Source organism: Durio zibethinus, chromosome 19, assembly GCF_047325235.1.
Source record: "Durio zibethinus cultivar Kanyao isolate XHJ-2024 chromosome 19, ASM4732523v1, whole genome shotgun sequence".
Taxonomy (NCBI): Eukaryota; Viridiplantae; Streptophyta; class Magnoliopsida; order Malvales; family Malvaceae; genus Durio; species Durio zibethinus.
The window spans coordinates 5467438-5483286 of NC_143180.1; the positions used below are offsets into that span (position 1 = coordinate 5467438).

The 15849-nt window shown below is 25.8% G+C and overlaps 1 pseudogene across 1 annotated transcript; it reads left to right on the forward strand.

Moving 5' to 3' along the window:
* Positions 1–1381: 1381 nt before the first annotated feature.
* On the forward strand, positions 1382–3117 carry LOC111310287 (small ribosomal subunit protein uS12-like; annotated as a pseudogene). Its single transcript, XR_016330511.1, has 4 exons — positions 1382–1515; positions 2113–2268; positions 2369–2493; positions 2739–3117. The product of XR_016330511.1 is annotated as a small ribosomal subunit protein uS12-like (transcript).
* Positions 3118–15849: the final 12732 nt, after the last annotated feature.

Genomic DNA, 15849 nt, shown 5'->3' on the forward strand with positions numbered 1-15849 from the left:
ATGATGAAAATTTTGAAAATTTTGAGTAGTGATTCTTAAGAGATCATTTGGTGAGAAAATTTTCTTTTAATATAGCTAAAGTATTGGAATTTTTTGAGAGTTTTTCAATAGCCAATGTTCTTATTTATTATTCTAACCAAGATAAAAGAAAAAAATGAAAAATAAAAATATGTTTTTTACAATAAATAATTTTAAGAAAATTAATTTCAAATACCAAGATTAAGTCATTTTTGTTAAAATTAAAGGATAATACATTATTAATTTGTACTATTTTAAACGGGCATTGTAGGGGGTGTTAATTCTTCTCTATATGTAACCGACTTTAGAATCCAAATTGTTTTTGTGGATCAAAAAATTATCTTTTTGGTAAAGTTTTAATCAATTTTAAGATTTTATTAAAAATAAAAGTTTTAATAGATAACCAATCACACCTAACACAAAAAATTAATGGTGACTCCTTTTTATTTTCAAATTCATCTAGCAGCTTAGAAAACCATTACAACAATTTAAAGATTTGTTTTATTCATTTATAGTTTATTTGTTTAAATTTGTTTAGTTATGATTTTTTTTGTTCATAAATATATTCATTTATATATATTAATGAACATATACGTTTAATATTTATGAATGAACTTATTTAACTTAATCAAATTGAATATGAAATAAGTACAAACATCCTATCATTTAAACGAACCAAATTTGAACGTATAGAAAATTTTTTTTACTGAATGCAAATTGAGCCTAAACACTTCTAAAAATAAATAAACAAACCAAAGTTATACATTTGTTTATTCATATTCGATTGGTTTATAGTCTTATCTTTTTTGTCTATATTTACTTTTTTTAAAAATTATTTTTAGGTGAAATTATTTAATTATCCTTTCTCATCTCAATTTTAAAGTTTTCGGATATCATTTTTGATAAATTTTATAATTTATTAAATATGCATATATGGCAAGTTATATAACTTATCAGATGTTCATATATGATAAATTAAAAAAAAATTACATTTAAGATTTTAAAAAAATTCAATCAAGAAAAAAATCTAATATAGCATGAATTTTTTAAAATAATTGTAAGGTCATTTACAAATTAATAGACAAAAATTATGCATGTGAATTTTTACATTTATTCTTGATTTCAATGATTTGAGACAAAAAAAGTTTTTAATTTTTGATTATCCAAATTCGACACTTTTAAAAGTTTTTGAATTTGTAAATTTTGAGATTTTAAAAACTTCACTATTTATAAATCCAAAAATTAAAAAATAAAAAAGGGTGCAAAGGAAAAAAAAGAGAAAAAATAATTGAATAGTTTTATTTAAAAATAATTTTGAAAAAAAAGAGTTTGAAGGGAAAAAAAAATTACAAAGAATCTCTCAAATTAAACTACATGCTAAATCAATTGTTAGGGTTAGGATTTACAATTTGCACGAACCAGCACTTCCTCTCTTCTCAATCTCTTACTTTCATAGTTCAGTCTCAGTAAAGTTTTTCTCGCAACAGCAAAAATGGGGTTAGTTTTTTTCCTTATATTAATTTTATTTTTCTGAAAAATGTTATTTTTTGTTCTTTTCAATTTGATCCTTGCATTTGAAAAATGCTAGCTTTGTGAATCATTTCGTGATTGTCCCTTTTTTTTTTTCTGAGTAAAGTAGTCGTTAAGATCTAGTTTATATGATTAGATGATTTGTGGGTCAATAATGCTTTCTCTTTTCCTTTTGTTTCTGGTGTGTTTGGTTGTTGATAAAGTTGTGGAATTTATGGGTCAAAATGTCCTTAACCAACTGTTTGGTTGATTGGAAAATTATGGAAGTAGGAAATGGAATGTGAGAAATTTATTATTGTGGTTGTTGTTCAGGATTTGTAGATAGAAACTTACGAAACGGTGGTTAATGAACTTCTGAACCATGGGATCGGGTTAGGTTATTTATATTCGTGGACCGTTTACCTTTTTTTGTGATGCATATGTATATTGAAGATTGTTGTTGTGCAAAGGAAATTCATTTTTCGTTTATCCAATTTGATGATTTGGCTTGGTAGATAAGCCTTTAGAAGGTTATTTGTGTTGTATTTTGGAGAAATATGCTGACAAAATGGGAGTTTTGAGCAGGAAGACTCACGGAATGGGAGGTGGTCGTAAGTTGAGAACACACCGCAGGAGGCAGAGGTGGGCTGACAAGGCATATAAGAAGTCCAATCTGGGAAATGAATGGAAGAAACCATTTGCTGGATCATCACATGCCAAAAGCATAGTTCTTAAGAAAATGTTAGAACTAAGTTATGCTTTTGATGATGTTTTAAGGGTATTAATCTAGCAGATTGCACTTGAATTTGATGCAGAACTTGACAATTACTGGCATTTGCAGTGGCATTGAAGCTAAGCAGCCTAACTCTGCTATCCGAAAATGTGCTCGTGTTCAGCTGATCAAGAATGGGAAAAATTGCTGCTTTTGTACCCAATGATGGTTGCTTAAACTACATTGAGGAGAATGTAAGTTATACACAATTTTCTCGTTTTTGTCATAACTCTTCTGATCTTTGATCCATGTTTTTGTCTTTGGTTAATGTTTATTGAGTAGAATTTCATTGATCCATGTTCATAATTTCTCAGTCTTTGGGATGTTTTGTCTACTGGTATGATTTGTTAGTTAAAGAAAATTGTGAAAAGCTTGCTGTAGATAACAGGGTCTCCTTTTAAGTGATGCCTAATGCCATGCTTGGTTTGATTTGGTGCAGGATGAGGTTTTGATTGCAGGATTTGGACGAAAAGGGCATGCTGTGGGAGATATTCCTGGAGTCAGGTTCAAGGTTGTTAAGGTATCTGGTGTGTCTCTTCTAGCTCTTTTCAAAGAGAAGAAGGAGAAGCCGAGGTCTTATGATTACTGGAAGAGTTTAGCTTTCATCATGGTTTACCAAAATTTTGTTTTCATCAAAGTGGTAGTGCCTGGGATTTTGTGAACCATTTTTTGTTTATAATCTAAAGTGAAAATTTTGATTAATTGAGTGATTTACAGGTATTGAAATGTTGCTTGTAGTTTCCTGCATTTGGCATAGAATACTGATATGCAATAATCAATTAGTAATTTGTAAAACATTGCATGAATTTATATTTGAATCTCCTCAAATCATTGCTTTATAGAGCTGCAGGCTTCGGCGCAATGGCTGGTGTCTCTTCGGGTGGAATGACCCTGCAGGATCCGGGTTCAAATTCAGGCTTGTGTTTAAACTTAGCCTTATCCGCTTTTACCATAGAAAAAAAAATAATAAAGAATCACTGCTCTCTAAGGGGTTGGCTGTTATTTGATGGTACCAGTAATAAAAGGTTTCAGTTGAAAGGATAATCGAAAGAGATGAGGTGGATCATTCAGCTATTTTAAACTGAACATTAAAAATTTTCCGCCATGCATCGACAATTGCTCAAATTTGTTTTTGTTGCTTACATTAGGAACAATCTACTTTCACCTCTAGGCCAGAAATCGTTTTTTCTTGTAAAAATCTGTGCGTACAATCCATGATCCAAGAGGTTCTGTATCCCAAGCACTGAAAAATGAGACAAAAATACACTCTGTTGCAATGAAATAACTGAAAAACTAAATGCACTTTCAAAAGCAAAGGATTATAAGTCAGAAAATCCTCTTTTACTAACCAAGCATAAATGTTACGGACCTAAGGAGGAGTCCTGAATCTCACATCGAACATAAAAGGAAGGTCACTGGGATATATAAGGGTTCACACCACCTCTTCCTTATGAGGTGCCTTTTGTAAGACAAAATGGTGAGGCCAAGGGTTCAGAGCGGATAATATCTCACAAAGGTGTAAATCGTGACAGTTAGGTTGATCCGGGACGTCGGATGAGTGCATGCCTAGGTCCTGGAGCCGTGTAGGTCAGAGCTTAAGTCTCGGACCATAACAAGTGGTATCAAAGCCAGCCCTAAATCGTTCGATCCACGTCAAGAACCTCGAGGGAGATAGGCAAGGTGGTTAGCCTCTGTGATAATCGTTCGATCCACGTCAAGCACCTTGAGGGAGATAGGCAAGGTGGTTAGCCTCTGTGATGAGGGCGTCACGAGGTTGGTGGGGGAGAATATCACGGACCTAAGGAGGAGTCCTGAATCCCACATCGAACATAATAGGAAGGTCACTGAGGCAAAACTATGATGCCAGGGGGCCAGAGTGGATAATACCTCACAAGGGTGTGAATCGTGGCATGTAGGCTGATTTGGGACGCCGAATGAGTCTCGGAACTGCAAGGGTTCGCAGCTAGGTTGATTTGGGACTCCGGATGAGTGGATGCCCGGATCTCGAAATCGCACGGGTTCGGAGCTTAAGTCTTGACCCATGACATAAACATGTCCTTAACAACAATTTCAAAAAATTGAAAACATTGTATAAACCAAAACAAATAACTCACACTCTTTTGATAACAACAAGACTCTCCTCATAACTGTGAACCCGAAGAAGATCTTCTCCACCTTCCTTGACTTTAATACCAAGCTCGCTGAATTCCTCATTTTCGGTGTTTGACAAACGTGTTATCCTTTGATTTTGATAAAAATAGTCCAATTTTCGGTGTTTGACAAATAATTTCCTTGATTTTTTATTTATTAGAAAAAAATTTATTCTCTTGAAAAATAAATTAAAACCTTTTTATTAAAATAAATTTTAAAATGTTCCGGTACGTTGGTAACATTAGAAGAACTTTTTCTCACATAGAGATTTTTTAGGCATCACTTCTCGGAATACTTTAGAATCTCATCTTCGGAGTCCGAATTTACTTTTCGTAAAAATTATGTCATGTATGGAATACAAATAATAACATGTTGATGCACACATTTTATTCTCTTTTTTTTAAAAAAATTTTATTAATTGTTTTATTTTTAATTTTGGAGAGAAAAAAAAGAATTTTCATCGTATTGAAGTTTTTCTATAAATATTCCAATACACTGGTAATATTTAAAAAAAATCTTCTCACCTAGCAATTTCTTAAAGCATCTCTACTCGAAATACTTTTGCAATCTCATCATTGGATAAAATTTCTTTTCTTCTCATTTTTATTACTTATATTTTTAATATATTAATCAATTTTTATTTATTATTAAAAGAAAAATTTTTACTGTATTGAAAATTTTTTATAAATACTCCAATACACTGGTAGTATTTTAAAAAATCTCTTCTCACCTAGAGATTTTATAGGCATCACTACTCGGAATACCTTTGAATCTCATCGTCAGATAAAAATTTCCTTTTCTTTCATTTTTTATTGCTTTAGTATTATTATTAAATTTATTTTTATATAATTGTTTTTAAAGTTTATTTTAAAAATTAACATAATTATAAAAAATTTAACCATAATTTCAATTTTTAATCTAACAAATATAAATATTTTAATATGCATAAATATTAATAAAATAATATATAAAAAATAAGAAAAATTCAAAAAAAAATTTTTTTTACCTGAACTGGATCGGTCAATGATCCGGTCAACGCGAGGTTTGGTTCGACGGTTCGGCTCGATTTGGGTGAATCAGCGGTTCAGTATCGATTCGGTTCGATCTGGGCGATTCGATTCCGATCCAGTCAGATCGGTGAGAGGCTGATTGAGAAACGGGTCGTCGGGTCGGGTCGCGGGTTGACGCACGGATCCTGGGTGCTTAAAACAATGTCGTTTTGGACCTTTAGTGAAACGATGTCATTTTGATTCTGACGATTTATATAAAAGAATAGAAAAAAAAAATTTTAGCCATTCTTTCCTCATTCAAAAAAAAAATTCCCTTATTCCTCTATTTTTTTTCTGGCCGACCTAGGGCCGGTTGCCATCCATCGTTACGGTCGCCATGGTCTTCAATGGCGGCGAACTCTGGCCACCGTCGACGGTGTCGAAAAATTTTAAAAAACTCTCACAAACTCCTCTCGACCCCCTGAGCACAGATCTGACCTCCTTTTCACCAAAAAAAGTTTTCATTTCCCTAGATCTGCTTTCAAAGTTTCGGTGAGAATTTTTTTTTTTGTATTCTAACCCTTCTCTTTTTTTTTGAAACTGACCCTCATTTTTTTTTTTCGTGCAGGAAGCTCAGTACTGGGTTCTTCCCTACGGGAGGACTGTGTATTTTTTTTTGTTTTTTTACTAAAATTTTTTTAAAACAGAAGATTTTTTTACTTTTTTGTAAAAATTTTTTTGTCATTTTTTTTTTCGGTTTTGCCCCATCTTCGTTTGCAAATAATAAGCTCTATTTATAGAGCTTTTTGGGATTCAAATCTCAGATCTTTTGAGATTCGAATCCCATTTTTTTGACTGAGAATTCACACTTGCCGTTCGTGATTGGCAGCTTGTCGGTCGGTCGCTGGCAACTAGCGACGGTGATTTTGGACTTTAGGGATTGTGCATTTAGTGCACTAGATTTGAATCGGATAAGAAAGAAGAAAAAGGAAAAAGAAATGAGGAAAGAAAGAAGAAAAACGCAGAAAACAGAAAAAAAATTAAATAAATAATAATAATAATAATAAAATTGTGTTTACAATGATTATTAGTGGGTGAACTTTTAGGGTAAGTTTAAATTTTTTTATTTTATTATAAAGTTACTTAATAATAATCGTTAGATATTAAAAGTAATCTAAATTATTGATTTTTTAATTATAAAAATAATTAATTATCTGTTTATCTATTAATTTAATTTTAATTAATTATATTAAATATTATTTATTAAATAAAATAAAAAAATTTTAACAAAGAAATACAACTTATTTAAAATTATTTTAAAAAAAGATAAGATAATATAATATTTAAAAAAATTTAACTAAAAATTGGCTAACATAAAAATGTAAGAATTATTATAAAATTAATATTATTTAGCATAAAGTATGTTAAAAGTGTCATAACACCTTAAAAGAGAGTTATAAAAATTATAAACCTAATGAAAGTAAGAACAAACATAAAAATATATTATTGTAATATAAATAATTAAGTTAATAACATAAAAAAATTATTACCTTAAACCCAAATAATAATTCAAAACTAATAAATAAGTGTTAAAGTAAAAGGATAAAAATAATTGTAAAATTTATGTCATTTAATGTAAAATGAGTTAGAAGTGTCATAACACTGTAATAACGAGTTGTGATAATGATAAACGTAATGATAACGTAATGAAAAGTAACAATAAATATAAAAAGATATTATTTTAACAAAAATAATTAAGTTGGTAATATAAAATAAATATTATTACAAATAAAAAATAATTTTAAACCAAAAAATAAAAGTTAATGTAAAAAGATGAGAATAATCGTAAAATTAGTATTATTTAATGTAAAATGGTTACAAGTATTGTTAAATTTTAATAAAATATTGTGATAATTCTAAACGTAATAAAAAAGAACAATAAGTGTAAAAAATATTATTAAAACATAGATAATCAAATTGATAATGTAAAAAAATTAGTATTATAAATAAAAAATATCCTATACCAAAAAATAGGTGTTAAATTAAAAAGATAAAAATAATCATAAAATTAATTTTTTTAGCGTAAATGGGTTAAAGTGTTGTAACACTTTTAAGAAAAAGTTATGATAATCTTAAACGTAATGAAAGGTAATAATAAGTGTAAAAAGATATTGTTATAATATAAATAATTAAGTTGACAACAAAAAAAATTTTATTATTATAAATAAAAATAATTCTAAACAAAAGAAAAGTGTTAACTTGACAAAGTAAGAGTAATTGTAAAATTAAAATCATTTGACATAAAAGTGTGTTAAAAATTATCGTAATGTAAAAAAGTAATAATAGTTGTAAAATTGGTGGTACTTGGCATAAATTAGTTTAGAATTGTTATAACACCTTAATGAAGAGTTGTGATAAATTTAAACATAATAAAAAGCAAGAGCAAGTGTAAAAAAATATTATTGTAACATAAATAATATTTTTGGCAATATAAAAGAATTATTATTACAAATAATTAAAAATTCTAAACTTTAAAATAAGTATTAGTATAAAAAAGGTGAGAATAATCGTAAAATTTGCATTATTTAGTTTAAAATTATTAAAAAAGTCATAACACTTCTAAGAAAAAAGTTGTTATACGTCTAAATGTAATGAAAGGCAATCACATGCATAAAAAGATAATTATCTAGATTGTATAATTTTTTGACATGTAGATAGTCTTGAATAATCATGTATTAAATTAATCACATTTATTTTTAATAGTTTATATCTCTTTTAATTAATTTTATTTACTATTTTTTGTTTACTCTCCAAAATTATAAATATTATCTAATAAGGGTTTAATTGAAAGAAACAATAATACTTACTCATGCTTCACAACTATCCATATGATTTTTAGCATATGATTTGTAATTCATTTTCTCATATTCTTTATTTTAAAAAAAATCTTAAACAATAAAATTATTTTGAATTTAATTGTTTTCTTAATATTTTCTACACTTTTAATATAATTTTTTATTTTAGTGTCTATCTCTCCATATATATATATAAATTATTTTTTGTGCAACTTGAATATAAGGTATTGAATGTTTATTTTGATATTTTAATTTTATTCTATATGTTAAAGTGATTATAGTTTACGCTATATTCGAAACAAATGTTATATTTTATTTTGTTACATTTGACATTACATAACAATAAATATATAAATTTTGAGTTGCTTATAAAAATAAAATTTTAACTTACAATTTTAAAAAAATTGATATTATATATAAATGTACTATCGTCTATTGCACATATATCGCACAGATTTAACACTAATTATATATTTAGATTGTAATGCTTATTATAGGCAATTTAAATTCAACTTTTTCAACATGATAAAAAAGGTGAACAACATCATAGCTTATATAATCAAATTGGACAGTTACTAATTCAAGTTTACCAATCATTGAATCAATAGCTTAATTGTTATCAATTATTGAATCAATAGCTTAATTGTTAGATCATTTGAATCAATTAATATTGTTGAATTAATAAAAATATTTTAAATTTTATAAATATTCTAACTATCTACATAAAAAAATATTTTATAATATAAAAATTAGAAATAATTATAAATGAAAAAGTATAAAAGAAGCACTTATAATTATTGTTTGTTTACTTTATGTATGATATATATATATATTTAACTCTTATTTAAAACTAATTAGTAAATAAGAAAAAAACAATAATTAGTAAAAAAAGTTATGTTAGGAAGCATGCATTTCTCCTTGGGTTTTCTTTTTTGTTTCAAATTGTTTCACATTGTGATGAAACTCTATAAGCCTAATATATTTTTAGGATTAGCATGTTATGCAAATTGGCCTTTCAATTTCAATAATGAGGTGTGATAGTTTCCTATCATTTTCAATATAGTAAAAAATGACCACCAACCTAACCATTAAAGTTATTTTAATATTTTAGTACAAATGGTTAAATGTCCTAAGTAGAGAATCGTCCTTTTAATTTATTTTACTAGCATGTGAATATTTTAAGTAAAAGTAAAGACTAATTAATTAATTAGCAAGATATAATTTAAATTTAAAATGCATTTAATATGTTATATATAGTTTTATTATTGTTTTGTTTGCAAATAAAAAGTTATTTTGGGCGACCATTGTAATTGTAGACACTGAGTTGCTTATAAAAATAAAATTTTAACTTACAATTTTAAAAAAATTGATATTATATATAAATTTATTGATATATAAATGTACTATCGTCTATTGCACATATATCGCACAGATTTAACACTAATTATATATTTAGATTGTAATGCTTATTATAGGCAATTTAAATTCAACTTTTTCAACATGATAAAAAAGGTGAAGAACATCATAGTTTATAAAATCAAATTTGACAGTAACTCATTCAAGTTTATCAATCATTGAATAAATAGCTTAATTTTTATCAATCATTGAATCAATAGCTTAATTGTTAGATCATTTAAATCAATTAATATTGTTGAATTAATAAAAATATTTTAAATTTTATAAATATTCTAACTATCTACATAAAAAAATATTTTATAATATAAAAATTAGAAATAATTATCAATTAAAAAGTATAAATGAAGCACTTATAATTATTGTTTATTTACTTTATGTATGATATATATATATATTTATTTTTAACTCTTATTTAAAACTAATTAGTAAATAAGAGAAAACAATAATTAGTAAAAAAAGTAATGTTAGGAAGCATGCATTTCTCCTTAGGTTTTCTTTTTTGTTTCAAATTGTTTCACATTGTGATGAAACTCTATAAGCCTAATGTATTTTTAGGATTAGAATTTTGATACAAATTAGCTTTTCAATTTCAATAATGAGGTGTAATAGTTTCCTATCATTTTCAATATAGTAAGAAATGGCCACCAACCTAACCATTAAACTTATGTTAATATTTTAGTACAAGTGGTTAAATGTCCTAAGTAGAGAATCGTCCCTTTAATTTATTTTACTAGCATGTGGCTGAATATTTTAAGTAAAAATAAAGACTAATTAATTAATTAGAAAGAGATATTTTAAATTTAAAGTGCATTTAATATGTTATATATAGTTTTATTATTGTTTTGTTTGCAAAGAAAAAGTTATTTTGGGCGACCATGGTGATTGTAGACACTGAGGTTGCTGATAAAAATAAAATTTTAAGTTACAATTTTTAGAAAATTGATATTATATATAAATTTATTGATATATAAATGTATTATCGTCTATTGCACATATATCGCACAGATTTAACACTAATTATATATTTAGATTGTAATGCTTATTATAGGTAATTTAAATTTAACTTTTTTAACATGATAAAAAAGGTTAACAACATCATAATTAATAGAATCAAATTAGACAGTGACTAATTCAAGTTTATCAATCATTGAATAAATAGCTTAATTGTTAGATCATTTAAATCAATTAATATTGTTGAATTAATAAAAATATTTTAAATTTTATAAATATTCTAACTATCTACATAAAAAAATATTTTCTAATATAAAAATTAGAAATAATTATAAATGAAAAAGTATAAAAAAAGCACTTATAATTATTGTTTGTTTACTTTATGTATGATATATATATATATATTTAACTCTTATTTAAAACTAATTAGTGAATAAGAAGAAAACAATAATTAGTAAAAAAAGTTATGTTAGGAAGCATGAATTTCTCCTTTGGTTTTCTTTTTTGTTTCAAATTGTTTCACATTGTGATGAAACTTTATAAGCCTAATGTATTTTTAGGATTAGCATGTTATGCAAATTGGCCTTTTAATTTCAATAATGAGGTGTGATAGTTTCCTATCATTTTCAATATATTAAAAAATGACCACCAACCTAACCATTAAACTTATTTTAATATTTTAGTACAAATGGTTAAATGTCCTAAGTAGAGAATCGTCCTTTTATTTTATTTTACTAGCATGTAAATATTTTAAGTAAAAGTAAAGACTAATTAATTAATTAGCAAGATATAATTTAAATTTAAAATGCATTTAAAATGTTATATATAGTTTTATTATTGTTTTGTTTGCAAATAAAAAGTTATTTTGGGCGACCATTGTAATTGTAGACACTGAGTTACTTATAAAAATAAAATTTTAACTTACAATTTTAAAAAAATTGATATTATATATAAATTTATTGATATATAAATGTACTATCGTCTATTGCACATATATCGCACAGATTTAACACTAATTATATATTTAGATTGTAATGCTTATTATAGGCAATTTAAATTCAACTTTTTCAACATGATAAAAAAGGTTAAGAACATCATAGTTTATAAAATCAAATTTGACAGTGACTCATTTAAGTTTATCAATAATTGAATCAATAGCTTAATTGTTATCAAATATTGAATTAATAGCTTAATTGTTAGATCATTTGAATTAATTAATATTGTTGAATTAATAAAAATATTTCAAAATTTATAAATATTATAACTATCTACATAAAAAAATATTTTATAACATCAAAATTAGAAATAATTATCAATTAAAAAGTATAAAGAAAGCGCTTATAATTATTGTTTGTTTACTTTATGTATGATATATATATATATATATTTATTTTTAACTATTATTTAAAACTAATTAGTGAATAAGAAAAAACAATAATTAGTAAAAAAGTTATGTTAGGAAGCATGCATTTCTCCTTGGGTTTTCTTTTTTGTTTCAAATTGTTTGACATTGTGATGAAACTCTATAAGCCTAATGTATTTTTAGGATTAGAATGTTGATGCAAATTGGCCTTTTAAATTTCAATAATGAGGTGTGATAGTTTCCTATCATTTTCAATATAGTAAGAAATGACCACCAACCTAACCATTAGACTTATGTTAATATTTTAGTATAAGTGATTAAATGTCTTAAGTAGAGAATCGTCCCTTTACTTTATTTTACTAGCATGTGGCTGAATATTTTAAGTAAAAGTAAAGTCTAATTAATTAATTAGCAAAAGATAATTTAAATTTAAAGTGCATTTAATATGTTATATATAGTTTTATTATTGTTTTGTTTGCAAAAAAAAAGTTATTTTGGGCGACTATGGTGATTGTAGACACTGAGTTGCTTATAAAAATAAAATTTTAACTTACAATTTTTAAAAAATTGATATTATATATAAATTTATTGATATATAAATGTACTATCATATATTGCACATATATCGCACAGATTTAATACTAATTATATATTTAGATTGTAATGCTTATTACAGGCAATTTAAATTCAACTTTTTCAACATGATAAAAAAGGTGAACAATATCATAGTTCATAGAATCAAATTAGATAGTGACTCATTCAAGTTTATCAATCATTGAATCAATAGCTTAATTGTTATCAATAATTGAATCAATAGCTTGATTGTTAGATTATTTGAATCAATTAATATTGTTGAATTAATAAAAACATTTAAAATTTTATAAATATTCTAACTATCTACATAAAAAAATATTTTATAATATAAAAATTAGAAATAATTATCAATGAAAAAGTATAAAGGAAGTGCTTATAATTATTGTTTGTTTACTTTATGTATGATATATATATTTATTTATTTTTAACTCTTATTTAAAACTAATTAGTGAATAAGAAAAAAACAATAATTAGTAAAAAAAGTTATGTTAGGAAGCATGCATTTCTCCTTGGGTTTTTTTTTTTGTTTCAAATTGTTTCACATTGTGATGAAATTCTATAAGCCTAATGTATTTTTAGGATTAGCATGTTGATGCAAATTTGTCTTTCAATTTCAATAATGAGGTGTGATAGTTTCCTATCGTTTTCAATATAGTAAGAAATGACCACCAACCTAACCATTAAACTTATGTTAATATTTTAGTATAAGTGGTTAAATGTCTTAAGTAGAGAATCGTCCCTTTAATTTATTTTACTAGCATGTGGCTGAATATTTTAAGTAAAAGTAAAGACTAATTAATTAATTAGCAAGAGATAATTTAAATTTAAAGTGCATTTAATATGTTATATATAGTTTTATTATTGTTTTGTTTGTAAAGAAAAAGTTATTTTGGGCCACCATGGTGATTGTAGACGCTGAGGGTTTTTTTAGTAAACTAAATTAGTTCTTAGTTTTTAAATTCATCAAGTTTATTTGGTAAGCCCTTGTTTTTAGTTGTTTTTATTTTATAATTAAATATTAAAATGCAATAATATTAATAATAATTTGATAAATAATTAATATAATTAAACTAAAAAAAAGACAAAAAAAAAGAAGACAGGGTGGTAGTTGTGCCATGCACGACACCATTGGCCATCCATCACTCTACTAAGACCCACTCACCTGGCCTTTCCCACATCCTAACCTGACTTACCCACAAACTTACCTACAACGAACCCTGCGCATTCATTTTCCCTACACGACCTTCTATTCACGTCACCTAGAGGCACCCAAAAAAGGGTGTCATAATATATAGATCCGAAAATCTATAGTTAGATTTCAAAAAAAGAGTCACCGTTAATCTTTTTTAATTTGGTGTGATTGGCCACCTAATGAATTTATCCTTTTAAGGAGCTCTTAAGCTTGACTAAGGGTTTATAAAAGAATAGGTTATGGTCTACTAATTAAGACAGGATTCAGGAGTTCGATTACATATGGGAAATGTTATAGCACCCTTACATGCCCATCCAAAAATGGTACCATTTTATTTTAAATTATCCTACGGTCTTAATTCTAATAGTCTTAAATTTTAATATTGAATATTGGAAATAATTCTTAAAATTTCTCCATCAATCTGGTAGAAATTTTAAAATACTTCCTCACCTCAAGAGTATTCAAAAATTTCATTTATTTTCTTGAAGATACTTCGTGTCAGAAAAAGATTTAATTATTGTTTTTATTTTTATGTTTTTATTGAAAATATATCTAATTCCTCCACAATTTGGGTCAAAATTAGAAATATCTTCTTACCTATAAATTTTTTAGATAATTAACCATTTGCAATTACTAAGAATTTCATCCTTAAAATTTTTTCATTTTTTTATTTCTAAATTTTTCATCATTTTGGTCTATTTAGAATTTTTTTCTTTTTTTTCTAAATTTTTCATCATCTGGGTCTATTTAAAAAAAAAAACTCTTGTTATTTTTTTTAATCTTTGGAAAGAAAATAATATGACAATTATTTTTTGAAGTTTCATTTAAATTCTTCCACCATTTAGGACAAATTTTAAGAAATTTCTCACCTAGAGATTTCTTAGGAAATTTATCATTTGAAATTTCTAAGATTCTAATCATTGGATAATTGTCAAATATTTTCAACCAAAACATTTTTTATATTTGGAAAAGAATACAATTACTTTTATTAAAATCTAAATTATTCCACCATTTGGGACAAATTTAAAGAAATTTCTTATCTAGAGATTTAGTAAAAAATTTGCTATTTGAAATTTCTAAGAATCTCATCATTGGGTAAATAGTATTTAATTCCAAAATTTTATTAAATTTTGTTTTTTTCATTTTTGTAAAAAAAAAATTCTAATTTTTCCTAAAATTTAATCATACAATGAATAAAATAGCTAGATAAATAAATAAATAAAATACCAAAAATAGGAATAGCTTGGCTTAAACCAAGGACAGGGACACAGGTCAAAGACAAGTTAGCGCTATGGTTCGGGTCACCCAAGTAGTAAAATTCGTAGATCCTAAAACTACCTAAGGCAAAAATGGCATTGTTTTGGGATATTATAAAAGGCTAATTTTTTTTCTTCAAATTTCCTTTTTCTCTCTCTCTCTCTCCTATTCTTTTTTCTCTCTCTTTCTCTTTAGAAAATGATGAATGCCAGTGTTGTGTTTTGGGATTCCTCGTTGGAATCTAGAAAACTCACTAGAAACTTCACTAAAAATTGAAAATCTTGTTGGAAACTTCAAGTCTTGTCAAAATCTTCACTAGAATCTAAAAAAATTCTTTAGAATCTGGAAATTTTTCAAAAAATTTCTAAAATAAATGCAAAATCTTTTTTTTCAAACCAAAAATTTCCCTAAAAAATTTTTACACTTTCTGGCTGCTTTATGTGTTTTTTCTCTAATCTTTGTGTGTTTTACTACTTGGTACGAGTTTGTATTTATAGGGTTTAAAATCTGAGAACCCTAAACTGGAAAAGAGTTTCAATTCTTTTTAAATTTCAACTCCACATTCTAAGTCCAACTTAAACTCCTTAATCCAACTCAAACTTTTCAATCCAAATAGGCAAGTTTTACTCAACCACTGATTTTTTTCCTTTTTCCTTTTTTTATTTTTGTTAACAAAAACAAAATCAATTAAAACCTCAAACAGATTGGGGTGTCTATAGCTATCTCTTTTTGCGTATTTTTTATGAAATAAGAATTGTGTAATGACGTAGACAACCCAATCA